The following is a 23,712-nucleotide window of genomic DNA, read 5'->3' as shown; positions in this document are numbered from 1 at the left end:
GACTAACCAGAATAATCAAGGTTTTTAGTATATTTTTTATTGCTACGTGGCAAACAAGTTACCAGTAGGTTCAGTAGATTGTCAGAAAACAAACAAGACCCAGCATTCATGATATGCACGATCTTAAGGCTGTGCAATTGGGCAATTAGTTGAAAGGGGTGTGTTCAAAGAAATAGCAGTGTCTACCTTTGACTGTACAAACTCAAAACTATTTTGTACAAACATTTTTTTTTTCTGGGATTTAGCAATCCTGTGAATCACTAAACTAATATTTAGTTGTATGACCACAGTTTTTTAAAACTGCTTGACATCTGTGTGGCATGGAGTCAACCAACTTGTGGCACCTCTCAGCTGTTATTCCACTCCATGATTCTTTAACAACATTCCACAATTCATTCACATTTCTTGGTTTTGCTTCAGAAACAGCATTTTTGATATCACCCCACAAGTTCTCAATTGGATTAAGGTCTGGAGATTGGGCTGGCCACTCCATAACATTAATTTTGTTGGTTTGGAACCAAGACTTTGCCCGTTTACTAGTGTGTTTTGGGTCATTGTCTTGTTGAAACAACCATTTCAAGGGCATGTCCTCTTCAGCATAGGGCAACATGACCTCTTCAAGTATTTTAACATATGCAAACTGATCCATGATCCCTGGTATGCGATAAATAGGCCCAACACCATAGTAGGAGAAACATGCCCATATCATGATGTTTGCACCTCCATGCTTCACTGTCTTCACTGTGTACTGTGGCTTGAATTCAGAGTTTGGGGGTCGTCTCACAAACTGCCTGTGGCCCTTGGACCCAAAAAGTACAATTTTACTCTCATCAGTCCACAAAATGTTCCTCCATTTCTCTTTAGGCCAGTTGATGTGTTCTTTGGCAAATTGTAACCTCTTCTGCACATGCCTTTTTTTTAACAGAGGGACTTTGCGGGGGATTCTTGAAAATAGATTAGCTTCACACAGACGTCTTCTAACTGTCACAGTACTTACAGGTAACTCCAGACTGTCTTTGATCATCCTGGAGGTGATCATTGGCTGAGCCTTTGCCATTCTGGTTATTCTTCTATCCATTTTGATGGTTGTCTTCCGTTTTCTTCCACGTCTCTCTGGTTTTGCTCTCCATTTTAAGGCATTGGAGATCATTTTAGCTGAACAGCCTATCATTTTTTGCACCTCTTTATAGGTTTTCCCCTCTCTAATCAACTTTTTAATCAAAGTACGCTGTTCTTCTGAACAATGTCTTGAACGACCCATTTTCCTCAGCTTTCAAATGCATGTTCAACAAGTGTTGGCTTCATCCTTAAATAGGGGCCACCTGATTCACACCTGTTTCTTCACAAAATTGATGACCTCAGTGATTGAATGCCACACTGCTATTTTTTTGAACACACCCCTTTCAACTAATTCAACTAATTGCCCAATTGCACAGCCTTAAGAGCGTGCATATCATGAATGCTGGGTCTCATTTGTTTTCTGAGAATCTACTGAACCTACTGGTAACTTGTTTACCACGTAGCAATAAAAAAATATACGAAAAACCTTGATTATTCTGGTTAGTCACATTGTACTGCTATTATTTTGAACAATACTGTATATTCTCTTTCCACTAGCTGTCTCTGGGGTGAGAGGAATTTGTCATTCATGCTTAATAGTTCCACCATGCCTCCACCCTCAAATTCCTCCAGCTCCATTCGTAGCAGATAATTAATTAGAAGACTGACTAAGGAAAGGCGTGTGACATTTGCTTTTATTTCAATTACATGGAACTGCCTCAGTTCAATAAAAAAAAATTCAGGCAATGTACATAGTCTCTCACCGATTTCTTCTTGAAGGCTGTGTAAAGCATCCATCTTTACTGTGGTGTTTCACAGTTTTGTGTGTGAACTTTGACTTATCTGACTTGACTCAGTTGCTTCTGGTGCTTGCTGTACCAAGTGCACACTCCATTCAATCAGCTCTGCCATGTCACTTGACTCATCTGTTTCACATCCAGGTAGTTAAGAGATGAATGTCTCAAGAAGTATGATAAACATGAAAAATGAAAAACAGAGCGGAGCCGTGATGACTTCTGTGATGGCGTATTTACTCAAAAGCATATGGATATAACAAAAGCTCAGCATACAGAATCAACACATGTATCACTCTTTCCCAGTAATGACTGAATGTAAAAAAAAAATGAGTGACTTCAAAAATGAATGACTCTATACGGTTCGCATCCCAAGGGAAGTCGTAGCCTCGTGGTTAGAGAGTGTAACTCCTAACTCTAGGGTGGTGGGTTTGAATCCCGGGCCGGCAGTAACACAACTTAGGTGCCCTTGAGCAAGGCATCGAACCCCCAACTGCTCCCCGTGCGCCGCAGCATAAATGGCTGCCCACTGTTCCGGCTGTTTTCAGTGTGTGTGTGTGTGTGTGTGTGCGCACTTTGGATGGGTTAAATGCAGAGAACAAATTCTGAGTATGGGTCACCATACTTGGCTGAATGTCACATCACATGTTGTAGTCTCAGAAAAACAGGCATGTCATTTACACAATGACACTCAAATTACATGCTTTTTTTTTAGATACAGGATAAAGAATTCAGAATGTACACATAAGCACCAAATTATATAGAACATCTTAGTTAATATTTACACTTAATGATGAAATTACATAAAATAAATTGATGATACACAAATACAGCTGGCATATTAACCACATGTTCATTGCTAATCTCTGTTCAATTACTCGTATCCAATGTACATTATACAATAAAGACACATGAATGATCAAGATAAACGTAATGCATAACTCATAAGTCTGAAACACCATGAACTTTGATGCACACAAATACTTTGGATCGGAGCAATAAAAGTGGTAGCCTATTTTATGGTGGTAGGCTGCATGGATTAATATGCATTTTCATATATTATGCCTATATTTTATATTTCTATTTTTATATTTTATTTATATTTTATTTGTCTATAAACTGATTAAGAAATTGTTGCATTTTTAAACGTGAAGCACTGTATAATTTCTTTCACATTATTTATGTCTAATTAGCCTAAAACAAGAAACAAATAAATTAAACCTGCACAATTTAGCTAAATCTTTGAAACTCTAAAGAATGGACGGATTAATAAACCATCCTCACGATTAAACTCAAGTTCTCTCATTATAATTAACAAAATGCACACAATGTAAAAAATAACTTTATTAATTGACAAGTTATTTTAAAGGGAGTTTTCTTTACTTGTTTTTAAAGCTGGGTGATAGCATATGGCCTAAAAAAATCTGATTTATGATTTAAATCAATTTTAAATTCAATATTCAAATGACAAAGACATTTTTCAATACAAGTTTTAATATAGTTATACATTTATAACTGAGACAAGATGCTAAAAAAACTGTAAAGTTATTACCTTAATGCTGGAAAGACCTTTATTTTTATTCATTTATTTTTGTTTATACTAGCCCATCATGCATCTAACCAACCACTCAGCATTGAGCTGATCAGATAAAAACTGGCAGCATCGCAGTGAGTCAGTGTCATGGACGGAGGACAGAGCAAGTGGAAATATATTTTCTAGTCTATATTTCCATCTCGTTATGCCGCTGGGTTAGGTTTTTTTTTTTTTTCCTTATATAACTTATTTGTAAATAGAGCAGTCACTGTCTGTGTCTACACCAGACGTGAGAGTTGTCATCTGTGCCCCACTGCACTAAAAGTGTGTCTAAACTGGATGACATCACACTACAGTGTCAAATCATCTGAACTCAGTGTCAGAACATTTCGTCATAAACAGAACGAGGTATCAGTTCACTGATGGGGATCGTGTACAGTGTATCCATCACTGTGTTCTGTTGTCTTTTGTCGGATCACGCCACTTATGTCCGGTGTAGACCTGGCGTGTGTTTTTTAATGGAATATGTTACAGCCCTGCTAGTTTTTAATGTTTTTATCCGTGAGCGTCGGTGAGAGTATCTATAGCAGCAACAACTTCCCTCCGTGCTCAGAGCCACAGCTCCACGCGCACTGATACTAGAAACAATGCTCCGCCTTCACTGCGTGCATTAAGTATGTTTGAAATGTTATGTTCATAACGTAGTGTAATGGGTGTCTGAAGCTGGAATCGAACTCAGGTCTTCTAGTCAACTGAGCTCCCTGTTTACCACTGGGCTATGGTGAGTGATAGATATCTGTTGGACCCAAGAGCAGAAGGATAACAAGCAGGCTTTGTCGATCAAACAAAAGGGTTTTACTGCAGGCTCCAAGTTCCCAAAGAACAACATAAGAGAAGCCGTGCTTCCTCAGTGAAAAAAACAAAACAAAAGAAGAACAGTAACAAAACCAGAAGTTTAACAAACTTGACTTTCTAGGCAAGGATTACACACGATAGGTTAGCTCAAGATTGAACACAAGTCTAAGGAAGAGGCACACTTAAATAGGCAGAACACCAACAAGATAATGACCAGCAGGTGGTAGAAATCAATTCCTAATTAGTGATGACCCAGAGAGTTCTACAATGGCTGGGCCACCTAGTGGATGGGAGAGTCATTACACCTCATGAGTGGCAGCGCCAACTAATGGTTGGGAGAGTCATTACATGGGCAGCAACTAGAGGCTGGAGCCTTACAGGAGCCCCTCCTCCACGAATGGCTCCTGACGTTCCCTTAGCGATGTTGACCATGACGGCGGAACTCCCTGATGAGATCTGGATCGAGGATATCTCGGGCTGGCACCCAGGACCGCTCCTCTGGGCCATACCCCTCCCAGTCCACAAGATACTGGGTCTTCCCACGGACCTGGCGAGAGTCCAACAATCGACTCACGGTATAGGCCGGCTGACCCCCAATGATGTGAGGAAGTGGAGGGGGTTTCCTAGATGGGGACAAAGGAGAATAGATTGCAGGTTTTAAACGGGAGATGTGAAAGGTAGGGTGAATGCACATGGACTTGGGTAGGAGGAGTCGGTAGGACACTGGGTTGATCCTCTTGAGGATCTTGAAGGGCCCAAACTGGGAACCAAAACTGACATTCAAAAGGGGACATGCCTAAGGAAGAGTGGTGTAAAGTGTTGTGTGCAAACTCAGCCCAGATCAACTGAGAGCTCCAGGCGGTCTGATTGTTAGACACCAGGCATCTAAGAGTCTTCTCGATCTCCTGGTTGACCCTCTCAGTCTGTCCATTTGATTGGGGGTGAAATCCAGAGGACAGGCTAATGGATGCCCCAATGAGGTTACCGAAAGACCTCCAGAATCGGGAGGTGAATTGTGATCCCCGGTCAGACACCATATCTTGGGGAAAGCCATGGATTCTGAAAACATGTTGCATCAACAATTCCGCAGTCTGGCCTGCTGTGGGAATCTTGGGTAATGGTATTAGGTGACAGGCTTTAGAAAATCGGTCTACCACCACCAGAATTACAGAGTTACCTTGAGACTTGGGTAGACCAGTTACAAAGTCCAGAGATATGTGGGACCAGGGGCGTCTAGGGATGGGTAGTGGGTGCAACAGGCCATGAGGGTGGCTTCTGGGTTCCTTGTTCTGGGCACACACAGCACATGCAGCAACAAAAGCCCGAACGTCTCGTTGCATGTTGGGCCACCAAAACCTTCTCTGGATGAGTTTCAATGTCCTTGTGCTCCCAGGATGGCCCGAAGAAAGAGAAGCATGGCCCCACTGTAACACATCAGAATGCACAGTATCAGGTACAAAAAGGCGCCCGGGTGGGCCATTACCTGGGTCAGGATGTTGCTGTTGGGCCTTCTTAACTGCGGTCTCAACTCCCCACTGAATAGATGCAACCACTCTGGAGCTGGGTAGGATAGGCTCGGGTTCGCCCTCCACTTCTGGTGGATCGAATTGTCTTGAGAGGGCATCAGACTTTGAGTTCTTAGAACCTGGGCGATATGAGAGGGTAAAATCAAAATGATTAAAGAAGAGGGCCCAACGAGCCTGACGTGAAGTTAACCTCTTGGCCTCACGGATGTAGGTGAGGTTTCTGTGGTCTGTCCAGATAAGGAATGGGTGCTTGGCCCCCTCCAGCCACTGTCTCCACTCCTCAAGTGCCAGCTTTACTGCCAACAGTTCCCAGTTACCAATGTCATAATTCTTCTCAGCTGGGGAGAGTCGTCGTGAGAAGTAAGCACAAGGGTGAAGCTTGTGGTCATTTCTAGCCCTCTGTGACAGAACAGCTCCTACCCCAACGTCCGAAGCATCCACCTCGACAACAAATGGCAACTCAGGACCTAGGAGAGTCAGAATGGGTGCAGACGTGAAGAGCTGCTTGAGTCGGTTGAATGCCTGATCTGCCCTCTCAGTCCACTTAAAAGGGCTTGATGTCTTCTTGGTAAGAGCGGTCAAGGGTTCGGCAATAGCACTAAAGTTCCTAATAAATCTCCGGTAAAAATTGGCAAATCCCAAAAAGCGTTGGACCTCCTTGGCGGAGCATGGTTGGGGCCAATTAAGAACTGCCTGGATCTTGCCGGGATCCATCTGGAACTTGCCACCAGAGACTATAAAACCAAGGAAAGATACAGTGGGGACATGAAATTCGCTCTTCTCCAACTTGACAAAGAGTCCATTCTTCAGCAGTCGGGACAAGACAGTACGGACATGTTGAACATGTTCTTGATAGGAACAAGAGAAGATGAGAATATCATCGAGATATACAAACACAAATTTGTCAAGCATATCCCGTAGCACATCATTAATAAGTGCCTGAAAAACTGCTGGAGCATTGACTAGTCCAAAGGGCATTACCTGATACTCATAGTGTCCTTTAGGTGTGTTAAAAGCAGTCTTCCATTCATCCCCTTCTCGTATCCTTACAAGGTGGTAGGCATTCCGAAGATCCAATTTAGTGAAAATGGTTGCCCCTTGAAGGAGTTCGAAGGCCGTGGTCATTAGTGGCAGTGGATAATGGTTCCTTACTGAGATGCGATTAAGGCCCCGGTAGTCAATGCACGGCCAAAGACCACCATCCTTTTTCCCCACAAAGAAAAATCCAGCCCCTGCCGGTGACGTAGATGGACGGATAAATCCATTGTTAAGTGCATCACTGATATATTCTTCCATGGCAGCTCTTTCTGGGGCAGAGAGGGAATAAAGTCTCCCTCGAGGAGGGCAGGTACCTGGTAGCAGATCTATTGCACAGTCATATGGTCTGTGGGGCGGCAGTGAAGCGGCACGGGTCTTGCTGAAAACTTCACAGAGGTCTGCGTATTCTGAGGGGACTCGAGACAGCTCAGGAGGAACCACTGGGGCGCCGGAGGATACAGGTCTTAGCTTGGGGATCGTTAACAACTCTGTGGATTGGGCTGGTGGCTTGAGAGGGATGGGCAGCAGCTTGGAAGTGGTTGGGGAGTCAGACTTCGCCAGCAACTCGGAAAAATAACAGGGAGAGAGACTTGAAATACCACAATTAGTACCCCAATCAATCACTGCCCTGGCTGTCCAATCTATATGTGGATTATGGAGGGACAACCATGGTAAACCAAGGATTAAGGGGAACTCTGGTGAATGAATCAAGAAAAACTGTATCCTCTCATTATGACAACCGATTTGGAGATGGAGGGGTGTAGTGCACTGACTCACCTGACCAGAGCCCAGAGGTCTCCCGTCCAATGCAGTTATGGTCAGGGGTTCTTGAAGAGAGATGGGCTGAATTCTTAGGTGTCTGGCTAAAGTATAATCCATAAAATCTCCAGCAGCCCCTGAATCTAGAAAGGCCCGAAGCTTATGATGGTGGTTGCCCCATTTCAGTGACACATTGAGTGAAACCCCAGAAGCTGTTGGTTGGGGGAATGTGATTACTCTCGTCCCAGCCCCCCTCTTCTCGGACGAGAGTTGTCTTTTCCCATCAGCTCAGGGCAGTTGGACCTGAAGTGGTCTGGCTTACCACAGTACAAACAGCACTTCTCCCTCATGCGTCGTTCCCTCTCGGCTTGTGACAGTCTGGTCCTCCCCAGTTGCATGGGTTCCTCGAAATTCCTGGGGAGTGGAGGTGCATCAAGAGTACTGCTACAAGCTTGGGGCTCGGGCAGCCGGTCTTCCCCACAGCGTTCCCGTCTGCGCTCTCGAATGCGGTTGTCCACCCTGATAGAAATGTCAATAAGGGACTCTAGGTCGGGAGCCGGATGCCGGAAGGCCAGTTCATCCTTGAGTTCAGGGGACAGGGCGTGGTGGAACGTTGCTCTCAGGGCTCGTTGGTCCCAACCGCTCTCAGTGGCTAACGTGCGGAACTCAATCGCAAATTCAGCTACACTCCTTGTCCCTTGAGAGATCTGAAGCAGCCTGTGATCAATCTCTCCCCCACTAGCAGGGTGATGAAAGACCCTCCTCATTTCAGCAATAAATTGGTCACAATTGTCAGTAAGTGGGGATTGTTGTTCCCACAAAGCCGTAGCCCAGTCCAGAGCTTTTCCAGTGAGCAGAGTGATGATGTATGCAACCTTACTGCTCTCCGTAGGGAAACTGTTAGGTTGTAATCCAAATACTAGAGTGCACTGAGTGACAAAGCCCCGACATCTCTCAGGATTCCCATCATACCTCTCTGGTGCAGGAAGTTTTGGCTCAGACAGAAGCCCAGGAACTGGAGGTGCGGGTCTCACAGCTGGAATGTTAAACACTGGAGAGGTTCGAGACTCAGCTCGCTCACCTAAGCGTTGCAGGATCTCAGTTAAGATCTGCTCATGTCTGTGAATTGTGGAGGCTTGGCCAGACAAGGCAGCTAATATACGATCCACATTGGAGGCAGGTGGAGGCAGGTCCACTTCCATGGTTCAATCTTGCTGTAATGGGTGTCTGAAGCTGGAATCGAACTCAGGTCTTCTAGTCAACTGAGCTCCCTGTTTACCACTGGGCTATGGTGAGTGATAGATATCTGTTGGACCCAAGAGCAGAAGGATAACAAGCAGGCTTTGTCGATCAAACAAAAGGGTTTTACTGTAGGCTCCAAGTTCCCAAAGAACAACATAAGAGAAGCCATGCTTCCTCAGTGAAAATACAAAACAAAAGAAGAACAGTAACAAAACCAGAAGTTTAACAAACTTGACTTTCTAGGCAAGGATTACACACGATAGGTTAGCTCAAGATTGAACACAAGTCTAAGGAAGAGGCACACTTAAATAGCAGAACACCAACAAGATAATGACCAGCAGGTGGTAGAAATCAATTCCTAATTAGTGATGACCCAGAGAGTTCTACAATGGCTGGGCCACCTAGTGGATGGGAAAGTCATTACACCTCATGAGTGGCAGCGCCAACTAATGGTTGGGAGAGTCATTACATGGGCAGCAACTAGAGGCTGGAGCCTTACACGTAGCCTATATAAATAAATAAAAAAATAATAGGAGAGTTTTAAAGTGGCTTAGGCTATAGTGTGTATACTTTTTTCCCTATCACATGCCAAATTAATAACATTGTAAGCATTAAATCTTTAATTGCGGCCACCTTGTGCAGTGGCGCTGGGCTGGTGGCCATCTTGTGCAGTGCTGCTCGGCTGGCGACCACCTTGTGCAGTGGTGCTGGACTGGGGGCCATGTTGTGCAGTGGCGCTGGGCTGTCGGTCCTCTTCTCTGGAGACCCCGGTCTAGAGTCGGCCATCCTACCTGGAGAGACCAGTGGTATCCCTCTGAGAACAATGTTGCAGGTACAGTATGAACCCCCAAAAATCAAAGATCTCCGGCAAAGGGTTGTCCTGAAAGGCTTTGAAAAACTCTTTCAAGGCCGCATCATTATTCCCCAATCCTACCGCCAGGGTCCAGAACTCTTGTGCCACACCACCCACCTCATTCCCCTTTTGATGGAGGGTGGTTAATTTTAGGAATCTCCCCCTCTGCTCCTCCATGCTGGCTGGGGAAAGGACACAAAATCCCACACCGCTGGATCTGGTTTGGATGGAGTCCTTGTGTAACGATAGATCACAGGAAACAAGAGATCCAGAATCAGTGTTTAATGGGTAATCCAAAATCAAAATCCAAACAGGCAAGAGATCATAACCATAAAAATCAGTGCAGAAACAAAACAAACAAGAAACTATAAAACTCAAGGGAACGCGAGAAAACCGGGTGACGGAAAATAAGGACTCCATGAAAAAGAATGAAAACAGACTGGTATATATGGACAGGTGATGACGATGAACGTGAAGACAGCTGAGTGCAATTAACAGGTGTGCAATTAACCGTGATGAAGGGACAAGGCTTTGTGGGAAATGTAGTGCCTGCAGTGGGGTGCCTATGGGGAAGTAAGACCACTAGTGGACACCCAGGGAAACACAGACCAGACACAGTGACAAGCGATTGCGTTTGAATGTGCTGTATCTGTTTAAATCATGCTTTAACCCAAAAATAATCAGTAAAAGAAACAGACAAGCTCCTTAGCCTTTAACATCCCGCTTGACTCTTGCAGCCATTATAACCTGATCAAGCCATAGCTAAATATGTTTAACATGAATTCTTGCGGAATATGCAGTTATATTACGGGCTGTTGGCATGAATTGTACTCGTGATGGAGGCTCTTGAAACGAGTGAAAACCATGACGCTCAGACTCTTAATATCCTCTGCTCACTCCAGTCAGAATCACTCCGCTCCTCTCATACTCTACTCGACAGCGTGTCTCTGTCAGACTCGTGGGGAGGGTTGAGCCACTCTGAACTACGGGAGCCCTGGGTGATGTGTCGGTGGATGTTAAAAAGAAAACAGATTTTCATTCAAACAAACCGATGTAAATTACAAATTCGAGTTAATCGATAAAATCGATTTATCAACCAGCCCTACTTGCTTTGATATAATTAAAATAAATAAAATGCAGCTGCATTTAAATGCAGGTGTGTAAAATATGTGAAAGATTTGCACTGCACGTGTGTTGGTAGATGTGCAGCAATTATTCTTATTTGTTTTATCTTCATTACAAATCTTGTTTGGTTTTATTTTGGATAATTGCATGTAAAAAAAAAAAAATTTACGTTGTAATGCATAGGCCAAATGTGAATTAATATTCATATTCAAGTGTTTGTGCAAAAATTATTTATGTGCATTAATGACAGGGCACATTAATATTCAACATTCAACAATCTGTGAATGTTGCATTTCTCTTGTCGGAGAGAGCCAGTACTGTGAATTTCATCTTGCAGCCGATAAGAAAACATTGGTTTATTAATAATTAAAATGTCAAATTTTTCACAATTATTAGGCTACTTCTGCATGTGCTTTGTGGCAAACTTAATGTATGTGCTTGAGCGCAGAATATATTAAGACTTAATTATGTACATTTAATATAAACCTCTGATTAGTTGAATATAACAAATGAACGACTAGAACTAGAAAAATCTTACGTGGGGACAGACCATTTTTTTAGACTACAACCAAAACAACAGTCCTATATAAACCAGTTCAGCAAGTGAAAGGCTCATAAGACACTGTCCATATGAAAGAGCAAGAGATTCACACCTTTATCTAGACCCCCACAAGTCATACATAACTACCCCGAAAAACCAAAACCCCCTCCAGCTGAGCAGAATTCGGTCTGTGTTTTGGCTCTGAGGAGCGGTGTGTTACTGGGCTGAAACATGCCTGCACACAGCAGCACTACTCTTTGTATTTATTATTTTCTCGCAGCCCATATTATTATTTTCACAAGACCATAATGATAATAACAAATAATCAATTAGTAATTAATCATTATTTTACGAAAATCATTGTTATTTGTGATCGTGAATGTTTGTGGAAGGCTTTAAGACCAAGCGGAATCCTCTGCTCTCGCCTCACAGCGCGCGGGACTCCGCTCACTGACGCAGCTTCACTGTCTGCGGTTTGACTTTACTAAATCAGATTGAGGCGAATACAACTTATTGATCATCAGCCCAACATTAAGCAAGGCAGGAAAACATTCATTCTCATGGAAGGAAGACATATTTCATTGAGCTAATGCTGTTAAATAGAGAGAGAGAGAGAGAGAGAGAGAGAGAGAGAGAGAGAGAGAGACTAGTCTAGGGCTATTCTTAAACTTGGAGCTCATTATATTGAAGTACAAATTCAAACACCAGAAACCTTGTGCATTTTATGAATAATGAAATGTCATGAAAAGTATGCATTTTATTTATTCACATGCTGTATGGTTGAAATTATATTTTAGTTCACAACTTTAAGTTCCACTATTTAAAAAAAATGCTTTATTGGCTAACGTTTCATAAACATTCAGTTGTTATGCTCTAAAATCCAATGACATTTGTAATTTCACAGTATTTTCACCACCTAAATCATTCAGGCCAATGGTATTTTTTAATGACATTTTATTATATATTTATTTATTTATTTTTGAATAATTGTAGCCTACATAAATAGGTGAAGCAAAACAAATATTTGGATCGTCCCTTATTTTCTTAAAAGAATAGACACTTATTTTCTACAAGAATAAACATGATAACATATTACTAATTCATATAGAAATAATTTTTTTGCATAAGCATAAATATATGCTTCACAGTCATTTTCAGATTGTTACGGATCACTCGGGAAGCTGAGGAGTAACAGATAAAGGTGTTTATTATCATAGACACAAGCAGAGGAGCAAGTAGTGAGAGATGAGTGAATGGATGGATCCGTGCAGGCTGGGTGAAGACGTCTTGGAGTGAAGGTGAACCACACACACGCACACTGGGGATCTGGGTCTTCGGAGAATCGCTGGAGAGAGTAGAAGAGGAGTTAGTCCTTATAGTAAGCATACAGGAATGACCTTGTGGCGAACGTTACCGGACAATGACTGAGTGCGTGTGTGTGGCTTTTATGGTGCTGAGGATCAGGTGGATGTGATTTAGAATTCCGGTGAGGGTGTGCGTCATGATTGCGTGGAGGTGGAACCTGGCATGTTTGTAACAGTACCCCCTCCCCACGGCCCGCTCCTGAGGCGTGGTGGATGTTCCCTTTCCCTGGGAGCAGGTTGGTCAGGATGATTGGAGTGGAAGGTCTCAAATCAGGTAGGATCCAGAATGTCATTGCGTGGGACCCCTGAATGTTCCTCTGGACCGTATCCTTCCCAGTCCGCTAGGTATTCCAGTTGTCCACCACACCGCCGGGAGTCCAAGATGTCATGGACTGTGTAGGCTGCGCCGTCATCTAGGAGGGGGGGACTTCGGCTTCGCCAGGTTCTGTGGAGGGAGAGACAGGAGGATGGTGAGGTTTCAGAAGGGATACATGAAATGTGGGGTGAATCCGGTACTCAGGGGGTAGTTGGAGTTTGTAAGTGACCGGATTGATCTGCTGTATGATGGTGAATCGGCCAATGAATCTGGGACTGAGCTTGCGGCAGGGTAGACGCAGGCCGATGTCCTGGGTGGACAGCCAGACCTTCTGACCGGGTTGGTAATTTGGGGCCTCAGATCGGCGAAGGTCGGCTGTCGTTCTCCGTCTGCGCAGTTCCCGCTGAAGTTGATGATGATTGTTATCTGAAGACGGGAGATCTGTGATTGTTTCCTCCCATAGGTGTGACCACGGGCGATTGGGAACTGGCAGAGGATGGAGCTTACCTGATGGAAGATTGCGAGGGCTTTTGGGTATGGCGCAGCTGGTACATCAATTCATGTACCTCCTGACATCCAAGGCCATGCTGGGCCACCAGAAGTGTTCCTTCAGCAACGAGAGGGTTTCGTTGACCCCCGGGTGACCAGTGCCAAGTGATGTATGAGTGGAGTGAATGAGTGAAGTGCCCCGTGTCCTGGGGATGTATTGGTATCCCGGTGGGCAACCCGGCGGGGTGTTGGTAGTTGGCTCGGTAGGAGGAAGAGTCTCGGAGGACCAGGTAATAGGAGAGACAATGATACTTTCAGGAAGAATGGTTTCTGGAGTCTGAGGCTTTTCTTCAAGAGTGTAGCATCTGGATAAGGCATCGGCCTTTACGTTTTTCACCACTGGGCAGTACGAGATGGTGAATTGGAAGCGGGTGAAGAATAACGCCCAGCGGGCTTGTCTAGGGTTGAGTCTTTTGGCTACTTGAGGATACTCTAGGTTCCTATGGTTAGTGAGGACCAGAAAAGCGGGTTTGGCTCCCTCTAGCCAATGCCTCCATTCCTCCAAAGCTAGTTTGATGGCCAACAGCTCCCGATTGCCTATGTCGTAGTTAACCTCTGCCGGATTGAATTCCTGGGAGAAGGCAAGACATGGGTGGAGGCGGCTGGGGTTCCCCTGCTGCTGAGACAGGACAGCTCCCACTCCGGTGGTTGAGGCAACAACTTCTACAATGAAGGGTCGATCGAGATGGACCAGGAGTTGGGCGGTCGTAAAGGCTTCCTTCAGGGTTTGGAAGGCTTCAGTGGCGGCAGGAGTCCAGGAGAGAGACTTCGATTTATTGCGGAGGAGTCTGGTGAGAGGACTGTTGATGGTACTGAAGATGCGTATAAACCTTCTGTAGAAATTAGCAAAGCCTAGGAACCACTGTAACTCTTTGATGTTGGTCAGAGTGAGCCAATCCTTGATTGCGTTTACCTTCCCCTCATCCATCCGGATGCCACTGCTACTGATGTTATAGCCAAGGAACTGCACTGAGGGCAGATGGAAGGAACACTTTTTGGCCCTGAGGTAGAGCTGGTTGGCCCTCAGGCGTTGCAGGACCTCCGCAATGTGGCATTTGTAAAGATCCACCCACCAGCCCAAATAACATAATCCAGCGGCCTGGTCGAAGGTTTAATGCGTATTCGGTCTTTTACTTGCGCTTCTGAATTTATCTGGATTTAGTTTAAATCCTATTCTAGCTCCATGCTCAATCTGACTCCAATTTCATGTGATCATTAAATTTAGACAATGTTTCTATTTAAACACTGATAACAAAGGTTGACTATGTATCAATTTTGATATTTGATTATTCTGGACTCACCATACTTTCAATTATCCATTCACTGGGGACCTAATGTCTTTTGTGCCTTCACGTGGATCTAACGATCATAAACTCTCCAGTCTGATGTTAGTCAGAGGGTGTAGGTAGACTAATACTTATTTTGCCTGTGTGACGGTGGGTAAAAGGACAGTCTGGAAGCAAATGCGAGTTAACGGATTTAATGGGAAGATATGAAGATGAGTACACAAACAAACAATGACGATGAGACAACGACACTCCATGGTGATGGTGAAGAGGTGAGGAATCCAGCTGATGGCGGAGAGAAGTTGATTAATCCGGATGATGACGGCGTTTAGGCAGCAGGAGAGGATGGCACAGGAACTGCGGGGAATAAAGCCGAAGGTAAGTGTCCGTGGCTGAGTGAACGTGCGGAGAGTGGATGAGGTTCTAGGGAAACACAAACATCCAAACGCAAACAACACTGAGAGCCAGACGAACAGGGGAACCACATCAAACATTAGACAATGATCTAGACAACACAAGACGTGAGACAAGCCAATATATAGTGGATGAGTAATGAGTGGCAGCTGTTGCTGATACAATTAACGGAGACACCCACAAACTAATCAGTGCAGACGCGGAACACACAGAATTCACCACAAAGTGCAAACACCCCGATATATTTACCAACCGTGATAGTACCCCCCCCCCTTCTGAGAACTCCTCCTGGAGTTCCCAGAAGGGCCTACCTGCTGATTGTAGTCATCAATAAGGGAGTGATCCAATATGTCCCTAGCAGGTAACCAACTCCTCTCCTCCGGACCGTAACCTTACCAGTGCACCAGATACTGGAATCCTCGTCCCGTCCGTCTCGAGTCCAGAATACGATTAACCAAATATGTCGGTTCCCCATCTACAAGACGCGGCGGCGGGGGAACCGGAGTAGGCGGATTAATACGTGCATAAAACACGGGTTTCATTTTGGACACATGAAAGGCGGGGTGTATCCTCTTGTACGAAGGAGGTAGTTTGAGGCGGACTGTCACCGGACTAATGATCTTGGTGTTAGTGAACGGGCCGATAAATTTGGGAGCTAATTTATTAGAAAAAGATCGCACAGGAATGTTACTGGTAGATTGCCACGCTATTTGATCCATGACGTAGACGGGAGGCTTTGACCGGTGGCGATCGGCCTTGGCCTTAGTGCGCTCCCTCACCCGGAGCAGATTCTCGCTGGCTCTGGTCCAGGTGTGGTGGCACTTCTGGACAAACGCGTGAGCGGAGGGGACTGGAGTCTGGAGATGGCCAATCTATCACAACCTTAACTTTGTCAGGGTCCATACCTATTCCCTAGAACAAAACGATATACCCTAGGAAGGGAACAGACTGTGCATGGAATACACACTTCTCCGCCTTGACAAAAGCCCATTCTCTAGTAACCTCTGGAGCACTCGTCTGACGTGTTGAACGTGTTCCTGGAGAGATTAAGAAAAAATCAGTATGCCATCCAGGTAGACATATATAAACTGATCAACCATATCTCTCAACACGTCATTCATGAGTGCTTGGAAAACCCCGGGCGAGTTGGAGAGCCCAAAGGGCATCACCAAGTACTCAAAGTGCCCTCTAGGGGTGTTAAAGGTGGTTTTCCATTCATCCCCCTTCCTGATGCAGACCAAATGATAAGCATTACGTAAATCCAATTTTGTGAATATAGATGCTCCCTGCAACCTCTCGAAAGCTGAAGACATGAGTGGTAAAGGATAAGTGTCGCCTCTGGCTTGCTTAGTTGGGGTCACTTCATCTACAGCGATATCATTGACTTGATTGCAAATAAATGCACAGACACTATTTAAACTGAACAGAGAGAATTCAATGATGAACTGCCTTTAACTATCATTTTGCATTATTGAGACTGTTTTCCAAATGAATGTTGTGCAGTGCTTTGACGCAATGTATTTTGTGTAAAGCGCTATATAAATAAAGGTGATTGATTGATTGATTGATTGATTGAGTAGTCGGTGACGGAAGAAGAACCTTGCTGGAGTTCCGAGAGACGATGGGCGGCCTCCCTGCCGGTCGCAGCCCGGTCGAAGACTCGCTTCGTCTCTTCGGAGAGGGTGTGGAACGAGGCACAACACGGGTGTTGATTCTCCCACACCGCCATCCCCCACAAGGCAGCCTTTCCAGACTGTAAACGCTACTTTAGACTCTTCAGTAGCGAAGGTGCGGGGCTGTAGGGCGAAATGCATCGAACACTTGGTTAGAAAGGTTCTACAAAACGCTGGCTCACCCACATAGTTCTCCGGCGCCGGAAGTCGCGGCTCTGGCCGGAAGTGGTCCTGGGGAATCTCCCGGGGGACGGACGGCGCAGGTGGAGCGATGGGCGCAGTGGGACATGTGAGCTGATGGATCTGCTGGGTGAGCTCGGACACCTGTGCCACCAGCGCTTGGACAGCGCGTCCAGTGTTCGAGATGCTCTCCTGCTGCTGATCCATTCTCTTGACGCTGTGGTGCATGAAGTCGGTGAGGGTATTGGTGCTCGCTGCTTCCATGGTGGTGAGATCATTATGTGACGGTGGGTAAAAGGACAGTCTGGAAGCAAATGCGAGTTAACTGATTTAATGGGAAGATATGAAGATGAGTACACAAACAAACAATGACGATGAGACAACGACACTCCGTGGTGATGGTGAAGAGGTGAGGAATCCCGCTGATGGCGGAGAGAAGTTGAGTAATCCTGTTGATGACGGCGTGTAGGCAGCAGGATAGGATGGCACAGGAACTGCGGGGAATAGAGCTGAAGGTAATGTCTGTGGCTGAGTGAACGTGCGGAGAGTGAATGAGGTTCTAGGGAAACACAGACATCCATTCGCAAACAACACTGAGAGCCAGACGAACAGGGGAACCACATCGAACATTAGACAAACGACCTCACAAACACAAGACATGAGACAAGCCAATATATAGTGGATGAGTAATGAGTGGCAGCTGTTGCTGATACAATTAACGGAGACACCCACAAACTAATCAGTGCAGACGCGGAACACACAGAATTCACCACAAAGTGCAAACACCCCCCGATCACGGTTTACCAAACGTGACAGCCTGCCGCCTACTGCTTGCTCATAACAAAGTGTAGTTTATTTAGTCTTTTCCCATACAACTTGCTAATAGCAGTGATAGACAAAAATCAGAAGGTCTCCGATGATGTGCCTACCTTTCCAATCATTCTCAAGCCTTCAGTTTGACCTATCCTGGCCGTAACTTTGCGGTAACAAAAGCCTCCTCACGGTTTACTAGTCTTAATGATTTCAGACGAGTTTAGGATAAATCAAATATAACAATTTATTATTAGTCAGGTATAATAGTATCATGTCAATTACATAATGAAACAATTAGAAGCCAATTTAGAAAGGATATTTGCAATTGCGAATCACATTGAAACCGCGTGGCAATTTTTCTCCTGCACAGACACTGTAGTCATATGGGCAACAACCAAATGATCCATGCAGGAGACAAACAAATTTAACATAGTCACACATGTAACAGTTATTCTAATTTAAGACACATGTTCTAAAATGTATAGCAAAGCACTCAGGTGTTTTAGAGAATAAACTTAACTAGACAATGTGCACAGGTAGTAACACAAACAACTATACAATGTGCTCTATGGGCACAATGTGTTCAACACAATTACATTTTTGAGTAAATAATAATATACCTGACTTCAGAAAAATACATAGTATGGAGCATAGGAGATATACTCCACACTATGGGCTGATCTGACTACAGAATCGCCCCGTACCATTTTGTCACTACCCTTAAATACTCAGACCAGACAACAAAGAAATCTTCAAATCAGTTGTAAAAACATAACGGTCATTTTGGTTCAATAGGTTCCCGCGGTCACATAAGGGTCAAACCTGGTTGAAGTTAAAAATTCTCAAAGACCCCTAAAGGGGGACATACCTCCTTCTCAGCAGAACACGATTCTACAAAAGTTATTGATCTTTCTCATAATATAAATGATTAATTGGAAATTGAGACCATTTTATCAATCACACAGAGACCTTTAAAATGATACTAAACATGAAGTGGAAAAAACAACATTTTCACAAGATATAACATGGCATATGGATATTCTTGCTTTTGGAGGAGAAGAGTGAGATTCAGAGGCAAGGAGGGGAGAGGAGAGGGAGGAAGGAGGTCGTAAATAGGTGTTATTTGCACTCCTCGAACATCTCTTTTCCAGATCAGTTTTATTGTTTTATTGCATGGCAGAATGGTATCTGTGCATGGCAGAATGGTATCTGTTTTCTGTGAGCTCCTGAGTTTTTGCTTGGGGAGTTAATTTCGTAAGGAAATAATTTAATTCCTTTCAGTCCTTCCCTGGTCCCTTGGAGCAAACTCTTAGCGGTCTACAAGGGGCCATAATTAAATGACTTCCTTGAGACGTTCATTACTGCCAATGTCTTTGCAGAGTGGGCAGCACTAGTTGATGAGTAGAGTGGTCACCTGAAAGAACAACATTTAAGACAGGTTGAGAAAAGCATTGCAGAAATCACATCAGTGACACGGTCAGGTGTGTTTCCACCTGTACTGGCTGTGATGGTACTTGATGTATCAGGTCCGATGAGTTGATCAAGCATGAGTTGAAAGTGTCCTTCTACTCTGGGGAAACATCAGTGTCCAGTGCCTTCCTTTCCAGGATGTTTATCTGACTTGCTGAGAAGCTTTCTGTCACCTTTAGGTAAAAGGTGGGATTGCAGGGTTTGCCAGATCTCCATAGGTGAAGAAATCATTTCACTGTTGATGCTCCAATACATGCAAGACATCTAAACGACTTCTGACTGACCATGCAATAACTGTACACTGATGACATTGGTGATGTTGTGGGATGAGAAAAGGGGTTTTAAAATAAACAAAAACACACAAAGGAACAATCCTGTCAAAAGTGCGAGTGGTAAATTAGGTCTCCATTTTTCTGAGTCAAATATTCAGTAAATAAGTCTAATGTGATAGCCTACTTGATTTACTACCACTAGGTATTTGGTCTAGATGAATAAAAGGGAAGTAGAAAAATCAATATAACCGGTAAATTTACCAGTGGAATTCATAATTAAACATATGTCATATAATTAAACATAGAAATATACAATTTCATAATTATATTATTTTTTTAAAATCACAAAGCATTAATGCAGACACAAGGTTTCTGCTAGGCCAATCAGAGAATGAAATGAACAGAAAAAGAGATTTAAAATCTGTAGTTCAGCTATTTCAGTCATTCTCTGTGCATTTGATGTGCCAGTCACACTTGATAATACAGGTCTGATTAGAAATGATCAGATCCTTTTTATTTAGATCAATTTGTGTGGTCATTAGACATTTGTTGTAAACTAGTGGGCCCCCTAGTTTGCAACAATGGAAATGATTGGACCTACTTAATAGGTCTCTTTTTAAAATTTGTAAAAAGTATTTGAATTAATTGATATGTGACTATAGCCACGCAAATCCTATGAACATTCCAGTGTTAACATCAAGTAATTTCATAAGACCATAAAAACTGCACAGGATTTTAAAATTACAAATATGTTTGCCATAATTGAAATTCAATTATAAAACTAATTTCTTCTGGCCTATATGTATGAGGTGAATAATGTGTGATAAATTTGAATGATGTGAGTCATTTAGACCTGGATGTCATTATGTTCTATACAAAGAAAGTGTATTGGGCAGTTGCAATAGTGAAAGTATGTTCTGTATGTTTATGTGTACGTATTAGGGATGTGCAACAGTGATCGAGTACTCGAGTACTCGAGTACTCGATCGCGACAGCGATGATCGATCAAATAAACGATTATCGAAATTATTATTATTATTATTTTTGATTGGTGATGGTTGGGCGGCGCCCTGATCTCTAAATGGTTACCTTCCCATTTGATGCCTCAAAAGATGTAAGAAGACATAAAAATGGCCTCAAAGTCACGTAGTGATGGCTGGCTTCCCTTTGAGAAGAACGATGAAAATACAGTTCAGGGTAAGCTGTGCAGACGACGAGCACTGAATCACTTGCCGTAAGACCTAAATGCAACGCAGGCAGAACCGAGCAGACGACAAAGCTATTTGCTGAAAGCGAAAACCAAAAACGCTGAAAGATTTGCTGCCCATTAGTTTCAGGGACAGAGAATGTTTACTTGTCCAGTGGTGCCTGGCTGTTACTGCAACATCTGTTCCAGCGGAGCGAATTTATTCAACTAAATGTGAACAGGATGCGCACTTGGCTCTCATCTGAGCACGTAGACTGCCTTATGTTTTTGAATAGACATTTGAATGTTTCACCGGTCGTGGTAAATATAATTTCCATTTTTTTAAATAATATTATTATTTTAGTTTTGAGTTTTAGCCATAGTTAAAATATCTGGTCTCTGTTTTATACCTTATAATAGTTGTTTGGTTAAACTTGGTGAACTTTTTTCTTATCTTTTAAAAACTGTTTCACCGCTGGATCAAAATATGCTGCTAAAGTTATACAGGAAGACAATGTTTTGTTAAAAAAGATGCCGTTGAATAAAGTAGCAAAAAAAAAGAAAAAGTATCTTTGTGTGTTAATTTTTAAATCACAGACAAATAATGAAATGGCCTTTATAAAATAAAAATGCACTAGATATATTTGTAGCCTAATTACATTAAATTTGTAGAGATGACGAAAATCAAAATTATTTGTTTGTCATAGTTTTTATCTTAAATATATTTTAAATCTCATTCAATTATTTAGCAATAATCAGTGATTTCCATGCTGTTAAATAATATTTAAATAATATTTTGGTTGATCAGAAAGTGCAAATTGAATACAAAATACTAATTAAATATTAAAATACATAAAAAAAATAACGATAGTGACACTAATGTGAATTAATTGTACTTTCGTGTTTGTAAAGCACAATCCGATCGAGTTACACTTTCGGTCAAGTTCACATTTGCATTGGCGAATTTTTTCAGATAAAAGTTGCAAGTTGATTAATTAACATGTTATCGCTGCATATTATCGATTTGTTTCATGCCCATAAGCAATGCCTGATAATGATATTGCTCTTAAATGTTTTATTTTTTAATTATTATTGATATTTTATTACTGATGTTATAATAATGCAGCCAAGCTTTTTTTCCGTCATATTTGTGGGCATAATTCAATTCATGGCTTCGAAAATGCGCAGGTTTATGGAAAATAAAACTTAACTTAAAAATAAAACTTAATTACAACTATTACACTTAATAACGTAGATGAAAATATAGCACAAATCTGCCATACATTTATAATGAGAACTTTATAGGAATCTATAGTAAAATCTGTCCTTGCCCATCTTTCAGCGTGCTGTCATGAAAATGCATCAGCTCTCTCTCTCTCTCTCTCTCTCTGTGTCTAACGCATAACTTAGCATCCTATTGTGCTGATACAAGTTGTAATGTTATGTCTGATATGTATCTCAGTTATCTGATTTATCATAGGATGTGTCATAGAATTAGCTTGGTATAGGTATTATTGGTATGGGCTACTCTTCACCTCAGGCAGATATTTCTTGCTCCTTTATTAATAACATTGCTTGATCATAATCATTATCTAACCTGTCCTAATCATGTGTTCATGTTTTCATAGACAGATTTTCATGTCAGATTTTTTTATTTTTTATTTTTTTTCATTTTCATAACAATCTTCAGATTTTTTCATTATATACATTATGACCATGCCCCGCCCCCCGCATAAGCCCCACCCCCGATTAATCGATTAATCGTTTTTGAAACCTATCGATGATCGAAATGAGAAATTTCCCAAAATGCCCATCCCTAGTATTTTCCTCCCACAGTGGCACCAGCAGACCAATAGGGAGACTCGTGAAGACTTAAAAGTCGTACGAGTACGTTAAATAGGTACAGGTAGGTGAACTTTAAAACACTTGAAGTCATCTCATTTGTTTTATCAATTAAGTATTGCTAACTATCATTTCCCTCCCACAGTGGTGCTGGCGGACCAGCTGACCATCAAGAGTCGTCGCCATAAAGAAGACCATTTTATATGTTTTGAGATGATATGTGTTCTCTGAATATTGTTGTATAGTCTTACTAATTAAGTACATTAACTCTTCAAACTTTTATTTTTATTTTTCACTGGCAAAATGTGTTATCTATGATTTTACTTGTAGGCTATAGGTATGTTCATTGATGAAATATGGTTAATATTCTGGTAATTCTGTGTTAAAGTTCAGCTCTGAAAAAAAAAATATGAATCATGAATAAAACTGTTGGTGTGAAGCAATAACTTGTGTTACTGAATATAGAACAAAATAATAAAATAATAGTACTTTTAAAATTACATTTCTATACTGAATATTGTCACTTTTAACTTGTTCATATTACCTTTAGTAGTATAACTTGGGCAAAAATATGAAGTACTGGCACAACTTAAAGGGGGGGTGAAATGCTCATTTTCACTCAATATCCTGTTAATCTTGAGTACCTATAGAGTAGTACTGCATCCTTCATATCTCCAAAAAGTCTTTAGTTTTATTATATTTATAAGAGAAAATAGTCTGTGCCGATTTTTTTCGGAAAAACCCGAGCGACTGGAGGCGTGACGTGTGGGCGGAACTAAAGAATGCGTTGAGAGGGTTTTGGAAGCTGTGACATTACCGTGAGGAGAAAACATAATCCAAAACAAACGATGGCTAACAGTCAGATTCAGCCATTTATTTATGATCCATAATCAGATCCCGAGGCTGAAAATGAACGAGAGCAGCAGCAGCAATGACTACAGCAGGACGTCTCTATGTGGTATGTGTTGAAACTGTATATATTTACTTAGCGGTTTTGGAAAATGACTAAGTTCCACTTTAT

Source organism: Carassius auratus, chromosome 16, assembly GCF_003368295.1.
Source record: "Carassius auratus strain Wakin chromosome 16, ASM336829v1, whole genome shotgun sequence".
NCBI classification, from domain to species: domain Eukaryota; kingdom Metazoa; phylum Chordata; class Actinopteri; order Cypriniformes; family Cyprinidae; genus Carassius; species Carassius auratus.
The sequence above is the reverse complement of the archived record's forward strand: the minus strand, read 5'-3'. Positions refer to the sequence as shown.